The sequence below is a fragment of the Psittacula echo genome (genome assembly GCF_963264785.1).
Source record: "Psittacula echo genome assembly, chromosome: 6".
NCBI lineage: Eukaryota > Metazoa > Chordata > Aves > Psittaciformes > Psittacidae > Psittacula > Psittacula echo.
This window is the reverse complement of record NC_137743.1, coordinates 23,212,853-23,230,963: the sequence shown is the minus strand read 5'-3', so window position 1 is coordinate 23,230,963 and position 18,111 is coordinate 23,212,853.

Here is an 18,111-nt window from a genome sequence, read left to right as displayed (position 1 = left end):
GAACCCTACAACTTTCATGAACTGCTGAGTATATGGGATTTGAGACACTATTAATTATATTCATGGCATCATATATCTACCAGTAGAAGTCTCTTCAGCTAATGTAATTAATTAGCTGTGCCTTTATGCTATACCTCTTGCTCTCTGTGTATTTAACACACAGTGTCATCTTCTCTCAGATGATCATCTTCTGCTTGCATTACAGCTTACATGATGCTTTAATGAGTGCAAGTACTTGCTCAGATATATATTGTGTTAACACATGAAGTAAAGAGAAGAGAACTACATAAACCACTCTGAAGCAATGCTTTTAAATGCAACTTAAACTCCAGTCAGCTTGATAACCAAATTCTCAAATATAAACTCTTCATTTAATTTTCAATTACACTTTTTAGAAATATTATTTATATCAAAACTTTTAATGTACATTTCCCAACTTTCTTGAAGGAAACCTGCAGACTCTTTTTGTTTGCTAGCTTTGAGTTCTGATTAACAATAAAAAGCCTCAAAATGTTTTTAATTTTAAAGAAAATTAATTTTATAATTAAAATCTATAATAATAAATTTTAAGAATAAAGAATTTTAATTTTAGAAGTCTGTTTTTCATTTAAAGAAAATTCCATCTGATGTACTTTCAGAAAGAATTGACACAAATAAATCTGCAGATAGGAACCACTACACTTCAAAGAACAGGAAAAAGTTATAGGCATAGCTCTAGACAGAGTTGTAATGAACATTTGCATTTAAAAAATCCACAATGACCAGATAAATGCATATATAAGATGAGACTAATTTATAGTTCTAAGTTCTTCTTTCAGTACCAAACCAAAATAGTTATTCTTTCTTTTTCTAACAAGGCTTACTGGGAACACTTATTTGGGGAAAATTTGGACAGGGAAGGTACAACCATACTATGAGAGTCTGACAAAGGTCTCAACTCTTCCCAGGGCAGCACCACTGTTTTACTTCAGGTTCCTGCATTTGTAGCTAGAAACAAAAAACGCATACAAGGAGGGCACTAACAGCATGGAAAAAGGCTGCCCATGAAGCAGTGCTTTATTTGTGCTCCAAAACATCCTTGTGCACAAAAGGGTAAATAAGGACTCCACAGATTTCCCCTTCTTACTGGGCGAAGTTCCTGCCTTAAGTAACAATCTCATTATACATCATTCACCGCAGGGAAAACAAAATGGCCCCCAAAGGATGCACAAACAAATGAGAAACTTTCTGTTGGCCAGCCTAAGGACAACCTATGGGTCTTATTGCACAGGACCTCCCCTTCTCACAGACGCTACACAAATTCAGTTACACTGAAGGGCGCTTTAGTAAAACTCCACAGTACTCTGAGGAGTAATTACTTCCATATTCTATTGTAAAACCCACCATACTTTCATGGGCCTGAAGCTAGCATGGATTCAGGGCTTCATTATATCTACTATCTCTAAATGTTTCTCTTCGTTATCTTTGGTCCCTAAGAAAGGCTTGAGGCCATTCTCATTTGCTTGCTCTCTCCCAGTATGATTGGCTTGATTCCCAAAGCAAAAGACTGAAATAGGATGGAAAGTCACAAGTAAACAATCATTATTCCAAATGCACAAACTTTTTTTTTTTATTATTATTATTTTAGTGGTGGTAGAAAGGCCATATTAACAGCAGAAGCACAAATGGTACTGCAGATACCTGTATATACAAACAGTATGCTTTGAGTGTTTGTGCACAAAAAAAGGGAGCCCCAGTCCTCTAAGCATACTCTAATGATCTGGTGTACCACTGATGGCATACCTGAATTATCAGAAGCTGGTAATTCTGGCATACAGAAACACATCTTTTAGATATAGAACATTATGCTTTTCCTAGGTAAAAATGGGGCTCAACTACTGGGGAAAAAAAAACAACAGACCAACTCAAAAAAACCTTCCTCTACAACTTACAGAGCTGGCAGCAGTCCTCTAAGGATTGTTACAAAGGGCATGTCTCACAGATTTCAGGAACACTGAAATACAAGGGCAGAAAACAAAAAGGTTTACCCCTCATATCTTCATGTTTCGGTTTGAGTAATTACTTACATTGTAATTACACTGTTTATCCAGGGTACTAGCACTGAGATATCAACTGCTCATGGAAATGGCAGTCCCCACAGTCATCTTCATTGAATCACAGAATCAACTAGGTTGGAAAAGCCCCTTAAGATCAAGTCCACCACTAAACCACCAAGTGCCTCAGCTACACAGTTTGTGAACACTTTCAGGGATGATGACTCCACCACTGCCCAAAGCAGCCTGTTCCAAGGCCTGATCACCCTCTCTGTGAAGAAATTGCTCCTAATCTCCAGTGTAAACCTACCCAGGTGCAGCTTGAGGCCATTACTTCTTGTTCTATCAGTTCTTACTTGGGAGCAGAGATCAGACACCTCCTGGCCCCACCCTCCTTTCAGGCAGTTGTAGAGAGCAACAAGGTCCCCCAAGCCTTCTTTTCTGTGGATTAAACCTCCCCAAGACCCTCAGCCGTTTCTCATCAGACTTGTGCTCCAAGCCCTTCACCAGCTCCGCTGCCCTTTTCTGGATGCACTCCAGAACCTCAATGCCTCTCTTTTAGTGAGGGCCCAGAAATGAACACAGACCTTGCCTTGCCCCGCCCGGCCCTGCCTTGCCTTGCCCCGCCCCACGGCGCCCTGCCTTGCTTTGCCCCGCCCCACGGCGCCCTGCCTTGCCCCGCCCTGCCTCGCACTGCCTTGATTTGTCCCGGCCTGCCCCGACTTACCCCACCAGCCTTGCCCGTTGTGCCTTGCACCACTCTGCCACACCTCGCCCTGCCTTGCATCCCCGCCTTGCCTTGTCCTGCCTCGCTTTGCTCCAGCCTGCCCTACCCCCGTCTTGCTTTGCCCCGGCCTGGCCTGCCCCGCCCCGCCTTGACCCACTCTGCCTTGCTTTGCCCCGCCCACCCTGCCTTGCCCCGCCCTGCCTTGCCCCACCCTGTCTTCCCTTGACCCGCCCTGTCTTGCCTTGCCCTGCTCTGCCCTGTTATGCCTTGCCCCGCCCTGCCTGGCACCGCCTCACTCTGCCTTGCATTGCCCCACCGGCTTGTCTTCTCCCGCCCCGTTTTGCTTTGCCCCGCGTCCCCCGGCCTGCCCCGCCCCGCCTTGCCCCGCTCTTCAGCTTTCTTCCTTGCCTTGCTTCTCCCCTCCCCGCCTTGCCCTCTCTGCCTTGCCCTACCCCGCCCCGCCTGCTTTGCCCCGCCCTGCCCCGCCTTGCTTTGCCGCATCCAGCCTTACCCCGCCCTGCTTTGCCCCATCCCTGCCTTGGCCCGCCCCCCCCTTTCTTTGCCCCGCCCTGCTCTGCCGAGCCCCGTGCCGCTTTGCTTTGCCCCGCCCTGGCCCACCCCTCCCCGCCTTACTTTGCCTTGCGCTGCTTTGTCGCAGCCTGCCTCCTCTTGCCCCAACCCGCCCTACCTCTCCTTGCCTTGCTTTTCTTAATCTCCCTGTGAAAAGAAGGCACAGATCTCCCTCAGCCAGTCACTTGCCAACAAAGATATTCTACAGAAGCTCAAGTGGTCCGCGGGCCACTGGCTGTGAGCGAGGTATTGGAACAATCCCTGAGATAACTATGCAATAACCTACTAAAAGAGCAACTGCTCAGCAAAAAGAAAATAAAAACAGGAGAAAATAAAGTGTCATACTCTCTTTACATGCATGATCCTGAATTCTTAGGAAAGGACTCATTTATTTCAGCAGGCTTGAAATGTTTCTTGGGTATCACCAAAAATACTACTGCACCAGAGACAATGTTACTACCAGCGCTCTGCACTAGTGACAGGAAAATCATACACTACAATGTGCAGCTGGTGCAGTTCAGGGAATGTGAGCTTAATATTTTACATATTGTCTAGGATTCTGAAAATCAAAATGCAAATTTGTAAAAGATCTTATTAAAATTTTCCCAGATCCTGAGATGATCTAATTCACACCTTACGTACTTGGACAGATCATGTTGAAGGTATGTTATACTGCTCTAACCTGTGAGAAAACCCAGCTCCCACACGAACTACAAGTGAACTTTTGCTGGACATGAATATGTTGGACTCCATTCATATCCCACAGCTATCACAACCCATACTTTGCAATTGTGCAATTATGCACACTCTGCAAGCTCACCTATTTCTTTTCTGGCAAGAAAAAGATATTTCTATCCAGGCAGCTCCATCGAACTGATATGCGGAGAGACTCCACAACTCGTTAAAGTTGTAAAGTAGGTATGCTTTTATTCAGCGCTGAGGTGCATAGGGATCGCTCCTCCAAAGTATGCACACCTCAGTGTCGTTTCCCTCTACATTTATCCTTTAAAGTTACATGCCTATACATATTCATGACCTATCCCCGCATCCTATTGAGCTAAAAGGTCCTTTGCACATGCGCAGTACCTCCCCGTGCTCATGGGCGAGGGTCTCAGGATGAAGTAAATGAGTCTTCCTCTTGTGAGTAGGGGTCTTCAAGATGAAGTAAACGAGTCTTCCTTTTCTTAAACTTTTCACCTTTGGCACAGTTGGACGCCCCAGTGGTCACACAATTAGCTGAAACCAGCCATTATCTGTAATTCTTCTGTTAACTAGCAAAGATTTAGAACACGGTGACCTTCTTGCAAATTTATTGCAGGATGGGCAGGCAAGGAGTATCCCAAGCTAGCAGATGTTTGGGAGGCTGTGTCTTTGAACTAACTGATAAGTAGAAGGATGGTGTGAAATGTTATACTTTAGAAGGCTAGTGTGAAACAACTCATGTTTAGTGGGGCCCCTAAATTCCACAGACTTATACCATCGTTTTCTTTCTACAACTTAAGCTAAAAAGTACTTTATATTTTCCAGGCACTAGCGTTTCTTGTATCAAGCCCCCTGTATCAGAACAAGCTCTGCTGCATCAGCTTAAGGCGCTCAATCTGCGGGTAGTTGCTTCGGGAGAAACCAGCCTCTCCGCACAGGAAGGTGGTTCACCGGGACTCTGTCAGCCCCACAAACACCTGAAATGATCGCTAGCTACCTCCTGGCTTCCAGCCTGGTCTGGGAACAGCTCTACTACCTACTTCCCAAAGAGAGTTAACCACAGCGGGTACCTCTCCCCCCTTCTGGCCCGGGACATCGGGTTAAGGCCACCTGCCCTCCGAAGCGCCCCGACTCGATGCAGGGCTGCCCTGAGCTAAAGGAACGAGAAACGGCGGCAAAAGACACAAACCAGACCCACCTTCACGAGCCCGGACTATACATTTTCGGCCGTCTCGCGAGAGAAGGCACCCCCAGCGGCAGGCTCTCGCGGGAAGATGTCTCCTCTCGCGAGAGGTTGTTGCCGCGGCTCCCCGTAGCTATAGCAGCGAGGGATGAGGCTGGTTGAGGAGAAGGGATATTTGGTGCTGCGGCATGAACTGGCACTGGCAGGTAGGGACTCACGAGAGTGCCGCCCCGGCGAGGAGCTGGGGTTCTCCTAATCTCCTGGATCCTGTTGTGGCTGTCCAGAGCTGTACTGACTGTCGCCGTACGGACTTTTGCGGCGCTGGGTGGCAGCGGGTCGCGGCTCCGGCGGCGGGACGGGAGGGGTCGCTCCTCTCAGCGGCACAGTGGGCTGGGTGAGGGGTTGGAGGCGCAGTTTGTACAGCCGTGCCGGCAGCGGCCAACTCCTTGGGGGGCGCGGCGGGAATCCAGGATCCACCGCTTTCGGGAACACTTGGGATTTCTTTCCTCCTGTCCGCACATCTCAGGGGAAAAAACAATAAACCAGACCTAGCCGTTAACTGGTTGCTTGTGCCTTGTGCCCGGAGTTTCAGTAGTGACTCTCCCGCCTGTGTAAGGCAGTGCAGCCCCGTACGTCTGCACGGCCTGGTCTCTGCAGGTGGCGGGGCAGGCTGCGGTCAGCGGGTTCTGTGGTGGGGCTCAGCCCAGGGCCTGACCGCCGAGGTAACTGCGAGGGAAGGGCCCCCTCTGCCTGCAGCCGGTCACCTCAGGCGAGGAAAGCAGTAGCAGCTACGAGAAAGAGGACGCTGGAGGCAAAAAGGGTTTTCTATCAGCAGGGTCTTTGAAATTAATATCACTGACGTTGCATTACGTTCGTTAATAACTCAGACACGATCAACTTTCATTAAAAGTTAAACTTGCACAGATAAAAGCTGTTGGTTAGAAGAAACTTCTCAGTTGCAGTATTACATTTACTGTGTTGGTCCAGGGTAGGCAAAAGCATGTGCAGAAGCTGTTTGCTTTTCCAGGATCTGATTTTGCTCAAAACTGTTTATTCAGTAGGAGGATTATGAGTGAGGATTTGTGAGGATTACAGCCCTAAATAGAAACCATAACAATATACACCTGCTTTCAAAAAGTTGCAGACATAATGGGTTTCTGGTCTTTCAGCTGGGAGAAGTTGTGTGTATTGTAGTGGCTGATTGTGCATGTGAGAAGAATTCAAAGAGCTTTTCAGATTGCAGAGCAAATTCTGAGTGTTATAGAAAAAAAATGCATGTGAAATGGGATGAAAAATAGTTTTGTAATTTCTCATGCAGTTTGAAAGAAAGAAGTATGTACCAAAGACAAACCTCTCTAAGCTTGTGCTACTCTTTAGACTTGAAAATCTACATCTGAAAGGTTTTGTGCTGCAATATACTTGATATTGAACAGCTCTTTTGGAAAAAGTTAGCAGTTGTGACAATAGTGACATAGATAGTCTTGTGTTTGTTTCTAGGAGAAGAGAAAGTGCTGCTGTGCTGAGAACTAAACTGGTGAGGTAATACATAACTTGAATGTGGCAGCTTTAAAAATAATTACCAAAAATGTATTATGGGCTTAAAAAAAAAATAAAATTGGAATGAGGCTGTTGAAATCTGTTCTCATTTAGGAAGTGATAGAAATAATGATCATTTCACTAGACAGGATATTCTTTAAATTCTATTCCAGTACCTAATCAGAGTATGCCTAATCAAGCATGCTGCACGTCATTCAGACTGAATTAAATAGGAGCCTTTTTTCTTTTTTTTTCCCCCTCATCTGTGTGATGCCAGCCACAAAGCCTTTTGCCACAGTGTTCTTGGGGTGACGTGAAGGGTATGGGTATGCTTGATTTGTCCAGAACAGGCAAAGTTACTTAGAGTTATCCAAGAGAATTTAGAAACACTCCTTTCTTTATGCTAGTGACAGCTGTAAAAGTATTTCAGTTCATTTCTTCAGTCACTGCAGGTAAAAATTATGTCAGTTCTTCTATGTGTTCTGGTTAACAGTCTGTTTTGAGACTGTAGTCACGAGTTCATTAAAAAGGATAAAGGGAATTTAAATCCTTCTTTATCCAGTCCTGCTGATGCTATTAGGTATTGAGCCTTCTTAGGCGAATTTTCATGGAGAGTACATAGAAGAGAAAGTGTGTTTATTTTCAGTTTGTGAGGCTTCAAAAACCTTGTTACCTAGAGATAAAAGAATAGTGGCAGAGCTCTTAGGTATCACATTATTGTAGTTACAGTAGGTTCTGTCCACACTAATCAGAATTTGGCCTCAGTGGTGTTTGAGTGCTGTGTAAACATATCTATTTAAAGAACAGTTGTGGCTGTCCTGAATAACTTTTGGTGCAACTGGGCAAAATAAAGCAGCTAGTACTAAAAGGAAACTGAGGTAGCAAGATGAAAGAATAATAGAAAGTAACAGATTTTTTTTAAATCTGCTTATCTTACTGTTCAAGCCAATAAAAGTGTAAGTTGTATAATAAATGTACTTACTGGCACCTGTAAAATGTATTAGTCTTTTTGTTTTTCTCATGCAACCTTCTGAAATTTAAATCCCCTACACATCCTTCAGTTTCCTAACATGGTCCACTCACATTTATTCAAACATTTTATTTTAATTTGTTCTCTGAAGTACTCTACTTCTTGCCTTTGTCTAAACTTTGCCTTTTCATTTCTTTCTTTTCTGTCAATAATGGCTGCAGTCACTGTTCCAAAGTTACTGTGCATTTCTGTCACTGAAAGTCATTCCCTAGTGCAGGTATGCAGTGTTTGATGGCACATCAAGTGTTGAGCAGCAATAAGTCTTGTTACTGACTGTCAAGGAGTTCTGATTGTCTTACATGGATCTCTATTGTTTTGTTCTTGTTCGCTGCAAGTCAGGTAATAGACAGTCTTTAGCCTTTAAGATTTTGACTTAATGTGTAGGCAGCCACCCTTCCTTAAGCTTGCACCCTAGTGTGAGACTGCTAGGAGGAACCATGTCCTAGCTGTAGCCTGGACACTTTCTAAGGCAAGTGACATAATATATAGGTCTTTTATCATGTCTCTTGATACTCAAATTTAGTGTGCAGTTTATTTCTTGTTTTCTCTCTGTTATGTTACTTGATGCATGGAGTTTTCTGTTCTGTGACCTGAGAAAGTTGAAAGGTTTGGGTGGATCTCATCAGCTATTGTGTATGGGACACAGGACTAGTGTTTGGCCAAACTAGGGTATCACTTGGCTATGCTCTTCTGATTTTATAGCAATAGACTCCATGCCAGCTCAATCATTCAGCTTGCTGAAATTGCATGCAGTCATGGGAAGCTAACCTGTTGTGGCTTTCCTAAAGTTGCAATAAGTGTTCTATTTCTTGAGTTGTTGGGAAAGGAAGGAAAAATTTCACTATGTTGTCAAGATCTTAGTAAAACCCAAGGAACCTGCAAGGAAGGCAGGAGGCTCTTACTTGTTATTTTGAACACATTTTCCAGGATCTAAGAGCTGTATGTATTCTGTTGTAGTCTTGTTAGAATAATGTTTTCTGTTCATAGAGTGTAAAACTTCCATTAGATTCTATTGTGTAGTGCCCTAAATATGTGAAGTAAAGGTGATCTTAAAGGTGCTGTATTAAAACTTGGTGTCTGTATTCACTTCTGTAGCTGTTAGCACTTGGTAAAATGGAGAACTATGGTACCTGCAAAGTGTTTGCTGTGATTGTTGCTGAACTATTAAGAGACAGAGGAAGAGGCTATACTTATGGTTTTGAGGCTTAAAACCATTTTTGTTCAAATTCTGAAAGCAAGTGGAAAGTTATGTGCTGTTACGACTAACCTGTACATACATGCCTGCATGTATATCAGACATATTTATATGAAAGAACATGACTTCTCTAGTATCATTCATAGTAACTTGCAAATATATTCCAAATATATATAAATATATTTTTGAATTCAGCTCATCTGCAGGAATTGCTTAAACACCACTTGTAGCAGCAACATTTTGGCTACAAATACGTCATAACAAAATGGATATTACATTTGTTATTACTCTTATAAAGCACTGTGACCATTTTCTTCAAAACCTTTGGCCTTATAAAATGCGTCTTTGAACAAGATATCCAAAGAATGCATTAAGCAGCACTGTGAAATTTAAGTTTTAAAATCTGCGTATTGGTGTCTCTTCTTTCTTGTCTTCTTTAGTAATAAAAATCTGAAAGATTTGTCCTGGTATACAGGTAACTATGACGGGGTACCTGAGAGGCAGAAGTAATCTTTATCCACAGAATGATGTGCTGTACCACTGGTGGTGTCATTTTCACTGTTCCTCTAGCACTCTCCCTGTGTCCTGGTCTGGAGATGGTGCCCGAGGAGGAAGAGATTACTTCTGTCTCTTGAATTTGTTTGTAAATTTGTTGGGATGAAGTTGTTTTTCAGGAATGCAAGTTGTAATGGTGAATTTTGAGTTTAGTGGGAACTTGACTGAGCCTGATAAATCAATTTGCAAAGGCCGGAGCTATCAAATAGCTTGCCTTCATTACTGACCAGTTTAGATTTGAACCAATGACCTAGAGATGAAAAGCTCAGCATTGCATTACCAATCCTCTGCTATGTCCATGTGTTGTCTTGTTTAAAGTCCCTGTAGTCATCTTAAACAATACATGCAGTAAATATTAAGCATCATTTGAACTTGTAAATACTAGAACAGTGTCCATTCCAGTTGTCTGCTGTGAGGACAATCCTGCATGTGAGGACACTGAAGTTAAATATAGCAAGAATTTCTTACACTCTGGCTTTTCATGAGAAACCCTCACACAAATCCAACCATATGGCAAACCCCAGCATTATCTTAAAACCATTAACGAAGAACCTATTGCTACCGTTAACAGGAAAATGAATCCACAGCTCTAAGTTAGCATGCTGGGATTTATTACTAACCTCAGGCTGCTGCTAAGAAAATGAACTTAAATGAAATATCATTAGGAGTTGAGTCATCCCACCAACACTTCTGCAGGTTGTATCCAGGTTTGTATTTATCTGTGGAAGCCTTTCTAGAATATATTATTGTTATTGCATGTCTACTTTGTTCTTCATTGAGTATCTTCATTGTGCTCAATGCTGTAAAAAGCATAATGGAAAATTATTCCCAAGGATTTCATAAAGTAGATTCAACAAAATATCTGAAATACACAGATAGGAGCACATAATCCGTTTCTCCATTCATTCTGAGGTGTGATGTTTCTAGGCAACCTACTTAAAAGGAAGGGGTCAAGAAATGTAAATACTTGTCCAAGTTACTCTCTGTTAGTAAGGCTGTTAAAACAAGTTACTGTCTGCAGGTCATAGTTTCTGTGAGCTTCAGAAATAATCAAATTTACATTTGTATGTATGTGGATTGTTTCTTTATTTCCTATCTCTTCTCCTCCAATCCTTAGTCCCATTTTCCTCCTTAACAATACACAGTGCTATGGACAGTCTGTTCTGACTGACCTGCTGACAAATCGAATACATAAGAGGTGAATTTTCCCCGCACTTAAATCTGGTCTTTTTTCTCTACCTGACTATAGATTTTTCTGTAGTTTATAGGAACATAATTATTTTTGACAGCTCTGGGTTTTTATTTCAAAATGTTGGAAATCGGCCAACTGATTTGAAAGATGTTGGAAGAAAAGCAATTTTGGTCAGATGCTTCTGTGGGCAATAAAAATAATTTGCTGCCTGCTTAATAATGAATGGAAGCTTATGATCATGTAAGATTTATGTCTGATATATTCTCAGTCCCATTTGTTTTCTCCTTTTCTCCCCCTTTTCCAGTTAGAGCATCCCACTTAAAACTGTATCTTCCTTTTTTTGCACAGCGTTTCTGGTATATAGGATGTGATCAATTATCTGGTTTGTAATATTTTTTCCCACTCCTTTGATTGCACCTTACTCATTTCCCAGGGGTTCTGTCATCCAAAGTGAGATGTCCAAATCCTTGGGTTTTTTTCGAGAATTGGAGAAAACAGATTTTTAAAACTCAGAAATATGAACTGTGAATGTTTCCTTCTTTCAAACATCTCCCAAAGCCTGAAAAGATGCCAATTTATGTTGCATATAAGACTTCATTGAATTGTGACTGGACATGAACCCTGCTGATCTTTTGCTTAATTATTTTGCAGTAGCCCCTGCTTGTTACATTCTGCCATAATCGATTTGATGCATGGATTTGGTCAAGCTTGCAGTCCTTGAATTTGAAAGCTGGAAGCCTGGCTTTTGGAATCACTTTTCCCTGTCATATTTTACAGCTCTGAAAATTCAGACAGTTAAAGCTCAGCTGTTTTCCCCATCCTGTTTAAATCGGAACAGTGAACGTGGGTTTATTGTAGGCATTTATTTTGAAAATTTAGTCATTCTTACAAAATTGTATAAACACTTCTTGGCACAAAGGTAGGTTTTTATGAGTATATACATTGCAAATAAGTAGTAAGTAATTGCTGGTTCAGAGGTTAATAATGCTAAAGGCAGAAACAGGTAGAATGACCTGTAATAAATAATGATCACATATTAGTGTATTTTATGTTTGGCTCAACAGAATTGATACAGAAGTGTAAATACACTGTATACTCTGTGTGTGTGTGTGTGGGAACAGGTTGCATGAGAGAAGCCTGCCGGGAATCAAGGGGAAAATAGCTTTTTTTTTTTTTTTTTTTAAGTTTCTTTGTCCCTGTATGCATGAAACTTGTTTTGGCATTTTACAGTATTGAATTTAGACCTGAAAGCTTGTTCATTTCTAATACTTGCTAAAATGTAAATAGGTATTTGTAGTAGATAATGTTTGGTGCGCTTAGTTCTTACCTTTTTAAAATAAAAACATGTTTTGTTACATTTTGACTTTTAAAAATAATGAATGGACTAAAAATATGTGAGAGTGATTCAGACGTGGGAGACTGTTTGAAGAGGAGGAATCTTCTGTAATTATTTCCACAAAATGTTAAAATGAATGTACCGTGGGAAATAGTTAATCAGTAAATTGTGTGACACAGCAGAGGATAGCAAGAGACTTTCTGATCCTCCAGCTGGTAGTCCCAGTAGAATGAACTTAGAAATGGATCAATAAATGACAGCTAATGCATCTCAGCACATCACTACATGAGCTGTACTGTGACATGGAAACAGGTTAATGTCCTTACTAGGTCTACATGTTATTCAGAAAAATAGGTCATGGTAAGGGAAATGGAGGGGTGGGGGGAAAAAAAAAAAAAAGTGTTGCTTATATGCGCTGCCTATTCCCTAAAACTTTTCTGTTACAACTGTACCTGAGACATGCTCACAAATAGACAGCAAAGCTTCATAAAATTTGTGATTAGTAAACTGCAACATTGTCTGTGATATCTATTATGGACATTGTTATGCACAACAAATCTATGCAGTACTTACACTGTAATGGATAATATCTGGGGAGTTATGTAAACATTTAGAAGTATGTTAAAAAGGTGTTGTCAGCAAAAGCTTTAGGATCCTTTGATAATGGATGCTTGATAGATCTTAAATATAGATTTATTTCTTTTTCTTAGAGAACCAGGAGAGAATGCTGCAGTGTGAACTTGGCAGTGCTGCAGGACAAACAAGAATTTTCATTGAAAGTGCTGTTTTTAAGGTGCTCCTAATTTGTTTAAAGTCTCAAAGCTAGATAAATTCCATAAATTTTCAAGGAAGCTTTTTTAAACATTGTTTTAGACATTTCTCTTAAAATGCATTGTTCTGGGAGAGGATTATAACTTTCCTGTTGGCAAAGGGTATTTACATTATCTTCTCCTTTTGGATAGCTGGTTAAGACTGTAGGTTCAATATGGAAATAGCCATCTTCGGAGATGGAATACCTTCTGTTGTGCAAATGTAGTTTCTTAAAGGGCTCTTCCTTTTTAGCAAAGGTAGAAAGGTAGTTTAATTAATATAGTAATGTATTTCCTCATTCAGTCTATTTACTGTTGTTAATTATAGCAGTCATATTTAACTGTATAACTAACACATAGATTAAGCTATTTACCACTTTTCTATTGTGTTTTTCTTTGTTTTTTTTTTGCTTGTGATGGGCTGTCCTCTACCTGTCTGGTATTGCAGCTGCAGCCTGAAAGGTACCTGGATATTTCCACTGTATTTAGTTCTTGCTGTGGAGGGAACTGGCGGTGTTCACAGACTGAAGATGGTAGAGTCTTGCCATCTGTACCAGAACAGAGGGCTTCTCGGGCTTACAAATAGAGTGACATTTTTAAGTTGCAGTTGCTTTTTCTGGCTGTGTAGCTCCAGGAATGTTTTTAGGCAGGAGCAGTGGTACTAGCAAGATCTGCAAAGGAATACGTCAGGTTTTGGGAGAGAAAATGTGGAAAATGTATGACTGTTGCAGTGTCATGCCTAACTGAATTGCTTAATTCTGTGAAAAACATTACTTCAAGTATCAATTACAAAATTATATCACTTTTTTCTTCTGATAAGGAGTGTATGTACTGTTTGTACAGGAGATAGGATTGATATGTCATCTGTAATTTTAACCTTTGAGATATTTTCTTATGTGTGCATGGTAAAAAAAAAAAGTCAAATTGTTTGAACAAGTATCTAAAGCCTAAACCAAGATTTTTAATTAATCTTAATATTTTTAAACATTTTTTGAATTGTACTCTAGATTTTCACAGCTGGAAATATTAAATACTAACTTGTTTTATTATTGTTTTATTTAAAATTTAGCAGTCTCTGGCAGAACTGAAAATGGTAACGCTAGCTGTAGTGCTTCTTTTCTCATATCTCTACCCTCCCATTTTATTTTGATGGTATCAATAAAGTGCAACAATATTCCAGATTGTTCCCAGGCTTCCCTCCCTCTTCTTATTCCAGCTTGTCTGGAATTCATTTGAGTAGTTACATGAATGTGAAATGCTGGGGCCATATTGTTACCCAAATACGTGAATGAATTAGGATCCTCATCTGGTCTGTAATTGCTAGCAGCCTTCAGTATTAATAGCACTCAAATTTCCAAAATTACTTAAATAAAACAGTGGAAATGCTGTTCTTTAGGTGGACTCTGAAAATTTTCAGTGGCAATTCCTTTTTTGCATACTAAATTTTCACTACTTCTGTGTGATGCCAGCCTATTGAGCTGATACAGGAGTGCTAACAGATCTCTGCTTTATGTAGGACGTAATAATGTCTTAATTTGTCCAGTCATACTAATCTCCTCATTTGGATTGTGAAAATCAATCAAAAATAAGTGGTAGGAACTTTGATGAGAAAGCATGTGAAGTATGCTGTGAATTTGTGGACATAAACCAAGAAAGTTTTTGACTAGTTGCAAGACTTTCCCCCCTTCTCCCCCTTCCCCCTCCCATTCCCGTTAGGACAGTCATGCATTTGAATAAGAGGCTGTACAGTTTCCATCCTTAGAAGATTTTAATACCCAGCTGGATAAAGCCCTGAGCAACCTGATCTGACCTCTTGGTCATGCTTTGAGCATGAGGTTAGGCTAGAGGCCTCCTCTGGGGTGCTTTCTAACCTCAGTTATTCTGTGATTCTAATTTACTTGTTGATCACACTCTTCTTCAGCATTCCTTGTTCTGCATTAGCTGATCATTTGGAGTGCTCAGGAAATTCCTTCAGTAAGAATCACATGAGACTGAAGAATTAGAAGTACCAGCTCAGGAAGAGAAGGAGTGTGGAGAAATTGCTTTCCAACTGTCCTGATTAGTGGCTGAGGCTGTGGACAGGTTAACTCTTGCTTTGAAGAATATTTATGTGGAGATTTAGTATAGATCAAGCCATTTTCCTATGAGGACTTAATCAAACTATTAAATTCTGCATTTTAAATTTTAAAAAATTATGGAGGAACTTGACTAAAACATTGTTTTTAGTACAAGAAATAGAGGGTTCTGACACATATTACACATATTACATATTCAGAACAAATTCTAGCTGTTTGTTGGTAGGATATAGCATAACTTGCACATAATGTAAACAAGAAAAATTAGAGCAAGGGAGCCAGCACACTCTTTCTGTTAGGCACAACGAATTGTATAAATACTTTTAAAAGAATAGCAGTGTCAATTACTTTTCAGTCTTTGAGAAAAAAATGCATTTAGATTTAAAAAGACTTTTTTAAAAAGATTTTGAAAAACCTCTTCAGATAAATTCTTTTTTGAGACTGTTAAAAAAAATCCTTTTGTCTTCAGAGTTGTGTCATAAGAAAAGAAAAATTATAGAAACTATCATAATTTATGCCTCTCTAGCATAATCATGATAGTTTTATGAAGAGGTTATAGCTTCTGAAAGTTAGATTGGGGAGGAAGAAATTTTACTTCTCTACCTAGTAGTAATATTTTTTGATGAAACTGGTCCTAGACTTAACTGAGGTGTATTTTGTTTTAAATACCCATTTTACATTTCAGTTTTATTCCAATAGTTGATCTTCATTTATGTATATTTAAGGAGAGCTTCAGGCTCACGGCCTGACTGCCACAGCAAAACCACAGGTGCTGTGCAGCGGTGTTCTGCATGGCCAATCCAGTTTGCCAAGTTACTTTGATACGAGGTACATGCTGGCAGTGCTTTCTAGTGTGAATGCTGAAGTAAGATCCAGCTGCTTGGTTTGGACTGCACACATCTGGTAACAACTGAAAAGCAGTTCAAGAAATAGTTTGCCCCTCACTTTCCCCAACAATGATCTTATAACTGTCCTCCCCCACAATGACTGTAGGCAGTAAATAGAATTTTAGCTCATAAATTAATGCTTGAATTTTCCTTATTCTGCCCATTCTCATGATTTAGGTATGTAATCATGCAGCTTTAATTCTGCCAACACTCTGTTCTTAATAAAACAAGAGCCCCAGCAACTACTGAATACGGAGGAAAGTGGTGTCGAAGGAAATGAAGGGTTTCCATTTCCCCCTTTTTTATGAGTATCAACTTGCTTGGTTAGTGTGGGGCTTTTAATTTGTTCAGTTTTAGTTTGTCAGAGTGGAGAGGTTTCCTTAGCTGCTTACCAAAGGAGTATCTGTTCACTGCTAATATTATCACATTAATGAGAAGCAGTGATGATGTTTTTGACTCTTTTAAGGATTGGTGAAGCCTGACTCTGGGCTCCTGCAGAGAGGTTTTAAAGAACCCCTTAATCTTCAGGAGGGTGATAAACCGTTGGTCCCTTTTAATAACAGCCATTACATTATCATCCACAGGTGCCCTGGCTCTGGATAGTGTGAAGACTCCTGGTTAGTAGTTCTGTCTTTAATAATGCTGTCTTTCATGCTTCATCTCACAAGTAGTTTACCTTCCCAGAAGGAAAAGAAATAGTAACCCAATGTACTCCTTGAACAAAAATTATGTTTGCAACAGTAGCTGGTATGTAGGACTTCCCATTGCTTTGCAGAGGATTTACCTACTTAAGTCCATGCACTTCTAGAAAACCATCCTTTGTGTTTTTTCAGTCAGCTTTCGTGGAGGATTTTATTATTGATCTTGTAAGAACATAGTAATACTAATGGAGTACTACATGTAGCAGTCTAGACAAAGCTATCACTTGAATTCTGGCTTTTGAAACATGGACAATTGTAACTTCTTGGGAAAGCCAATGGTCAAACAGGTGTATGTGTATTTTTTTTAATTTTTTTTCCCCTCCTGTCTGGGCTTTACAAAATAAATGACACACCTGAAAAGTCTAATTATTTAACAGTTCCTTCAAGTGTTCTTGCAGGCTCTAATTATCCAAATATCTTTAAAGAGGGGAAATTAGATTCTTCTGCCTCAATAGCATTCACTTAAAAGTCTTGAATTCTGAATTGGAGTGCAGAGGGGGAAGCATGTGTATGTGTTTGCCTGTCATCTGCATATTCCTTGGGAAATGCAACGCCAAATCCCATGCCTTCCTCTAAGCTTACTTGAACTTAATGTCACAACTTGTTTATTTTCTTGCTCTGTTGGCAGATTGCGATCTTTGAAATAATGGTTTTGAAAATTGGAAGTTGGAGTTAGAAAACTATATCATTGCCAAAAATCCATTTGACATTTTAATAAAGAAGCCTATTTTCCTGGATGAAATACTGGCATCTTTGTGTACTTTCAAGGTAAAATTGCTTTGGAGATTCTTTAGTCATCAGGAAAACTTTTCCTCTGTTGCACTAGGATTTTATCAATGTGTAGTGGTATTGCAGAAATTATGTGGAATTTAGACTAGGATAATGGAAAGCAGCATTTCTTGTCTTTTTAATGATGTCTGTTCTCCTGCTTCCACAACAAGAATAAAGTCTCTTGCAGAAAGAAGTTTTTCCCAGGAAAGAATTTCTGTGTCTTCCATGGCTGTTGCTGCTTAAGGCAGCCCAGGACTGGAAGTACAGACACAGCTGGAATCAGTCCTGTTTTCTTATACTGCTTAAATCTTATGAGTCTTTTATTCCCATTGAATGAAGTAACAGGAAAATATGTTTACCAGTACCTTCAGATTTCTGGATGCAGCCAGGATGCCAGTATTGGAAGCTTTGTGTTATGACATAATATGTTTTATATGCTACTGGACTGCATATTTAGTTATGTTTTGATCAGAAATATAACTCTGCTTAGTAGAAAAGATAATCAGGTAGAATTGCTAGGCAAAGTATTAAAATGCATTTTCAGAAAGCAGTACTCGGCTCTTTCAGATCCTTTGAAGTTTGGAGAGGAAAAATACAGAGGAAAACACAGAAGAACTCAAGTCTGCTACTTTCATTTGAAACATTTGTGAGCCTTAATACTGAGTTTGCATATTACATTTTTTTGACATTTCAAAGTAGCCAATGTTTAAGTTGCAAAGCTGTTGACCTATCAAAGAGAATGTAAATATAAAGCAGAGCAGGCTGGTGGGCTCAGTTTATTGGTAGATCCTCTAGAAAGGAATATCCAC